General features: G+C 36.4%; 1 pseudogene; it reads right to left on the minus strand.

Annotated features, from left to right (window-relative positions):
* Positions 1-1,231: 1,231 nt before the first annotated feature.
* Positions 1,232-2,125, minus strand: LOC131039354 (inositol oxygenase 1-like; annotated as a pseudogene).
* Between the last annotated feature and the right edge of the window lie 633 nt (positions 2,126-2,758).

Here is a 2,758-nt window from a genome sequence, read left to right on the forward strand (position 1 = left end):
GGTAGCTTCTATTTGAAATATGCACATTCATTCCCGTCAAAGTTAACTCTATTTGGACACTTTCATTCTAATCACAAAATTATTTCCTCGTTATATTTTGTCTAGCTCTCGACATGCATTGTCAACATCTTCACATTTCACATGTAGAACACTTATGAATATTAAGTATTTTCACTCGATAACTATTACCAACTTCTTCACCAACATTTGAAGAGATTTTCACTTGTCAAGAATCATAACCATTATATTTAGATTGGTACTTTAAATAACTCCTCCAAGATGGTGCTTTATGATTTTCCTTTCATCGGTATTTTGGAAGTTCTTTGAAACTTCGTAAGCTTTACTTGCATTTTTAGTAAACCGTTATCTACTTTTGAACTTTCATTCACACTTCACACAAAGCTTACAATGTCAAAGGTCATATTTCTTCGAGGTTCTTTGTCCAACAGTTCACAGATTTTGGTCTATATTTTTGCAGTTTACATACATTAATACCCTATGTCTCGTATTGCAAATGTTTTGCAATAATCGTAGTCATAAGATGACATCACTTCGGGGCATTATGTCATATAGCTCACTTGCCTTGTGTGAGCTTCCACGATTTGCAACATTATCTACCAGAGCAGCTGCGACTACAACATCTGACGCAATTCCTCTATCCTTTATGCTTTCATAAATGTCCAGACCACGTAAGGAACTGGAAAAGGTTGGTGCATTCAAATTTACACCTGTCGTTTTGAATGAAAGCTTTTTCAGGAAATCCATTTTGTGCATATCCTACAATCATTGCATTCGCTGAGATGACATCTCTTTGAAACATTCTGTCAAATGGTTTGCTTTCCTGTGAATGTTTCCACATTTTGCAAACATGTCCACTTTCAATTATGCTTTGATGAATGTGCATTCTCTGTTCTATAGCCTCATTTTAGCACAAGCTGGCATATTGCTGATAAAGGTTGCGGAGTTTAGATTTAAACTTGCACAGTGCATTCGCTTGAACGTCTCTAAGGCCTTTTCAGCAAACCCTATTCTGCGCATATCCTGAGATCATCGCATTCCATGGGACCACATTTCTGTGAGGCATTTTGTCAAGCATTTCACTTGCTTTGTTAATGCTCCATGATCTCCATGGTTTGCAATCACGTCTTCGAGTGCATCTCAATTTGACTAAATATCTTATCTGTCATACATCTTGGCTTCTACTTTAAAAAATACACCAAACCATTGCTTACTAGACCATACAATAAATAATCAGCCAAAGGATTCTAACACCAATTCTTACTTTACTCTTACTGTATAAATCATATTTTTTGAATATTTTATGCCACTCCAGCATTTCGTAATTCTCCTCCTTCAGGAAATGGGTGTAAGCACCAGCACGATGTAGAGCGTAGAAAGACTGAAATCTGATGATAAAGAGTGCAATAGGGGGTAACGTTGTATTGTTCATTTGTGTAACCATGTGCATGTATTCATTGTGACCCCATGACATAATAACCTTTAACAGTCCACACTTATCAGAATAAACATCCATACTTTATGTTGTATTCGGGGTTGTAGTAATCTGGGTTACCTTTAAAATACTGGTGATGAACTATGGATTCATCGAATACACATCCAATAGGGAAAGTGTCACCTACAACAACCCATTGAGGTTCATCTCCAAAACTAGGATGAAGTAGCACCTTGGCCAAACCATGAATGAGTCCAGTCAAATGAAGCCAAACTTCATTGGGATAATCTTTGTGAATGACTTCTGCTGTTTGGAGGAGATGCTCAATTTGGGGCTCTTCTAGGTCAGGATTAGACTCATCTACAAACTCATTCAGTAGCTCACAACGTTCCCAAATGCTCATCACAACTCTGTCAAGCTTACCATATTCTTCACACTTGCGTAAAACAAAATCATAAGTCTAGTTAATGTGTTGAGTCCTATAAAACTCTTCCACAATTTCCCGTCTTTTGCTTTCCTTTCGATAATCTCTAAAAGCATGGCCAAATGCATTGCTTTCTGGTGTAACAAAGCCGCCATCGAAAATCAGTTCTTTTTGAATTCCTCAGCAGGATTCCCATCAATAAGGATTTTACCATCTCCAAGAAGGGGCTCTGGAATAGTGATCGTCATTTGTAATTCCTGCAACTTCAACCTCTAACTCTAATAACAGCCTTACCAAGTGCACCAGAAAATTTCCAAAATCTAGTGAAATACATTATGTGTGTATTCTGCCATCATTGCAACCAATGAAAATCACTTTCTTTTCATAGCTTCTTCTTCCTCTTTTATAAAAAATTTTATGGAAGAGGTTAAGAATGCTCCAAAATGGAGCATTTCTAATCTTTTTGACAAAGCAGGCCCACAAGGTTAAGAAATGAGGTTAAAAATGCTCAGGTTTGGAGCATTCCTAACCTCTCTTTTTTTTTGGGGGGGGGTGAGAGGTTAGAAATATGGGTTAAGAATGCTCCAAAATGGAGCATTTCTAACCTTCTTTTGCAAAGGTTATGATTATGGGTTAAAAATGCTCGAAAATGGAGCATCTTTAACCATTTTTTTAAAAGATTATGACCTTGACTCATCGACCACGAAGAAGAATAAAGGAGAGATGAAAATGAAATTCTAGACAACTTTTTCCCGCAAAAAGGGCACAATATTAAAATAATATAAAATATTAAATTATTTTTTTGAAAAATAATTTAAATATATATATATATATTTTTTTTTTGAAGGGTATCCCCGCGACTCACTGCCCAACGATTTCCC

Source organism: Cryptomeria japonica, chromosome 10 (genome assembly GCF_030272615.1).
Source record: "Cryptomeria japonica chromosome 10, Sugi_1.0, whole genome shotgun sequence".
Classification (NCBI taxonomy): domain Eukaryota; kingdom Viridiplantae; phylum Streptophyta; class Pinopsida; order Cupressales; family Cupressaceae; genus Cryptomeria; species Cryptomeria japonica.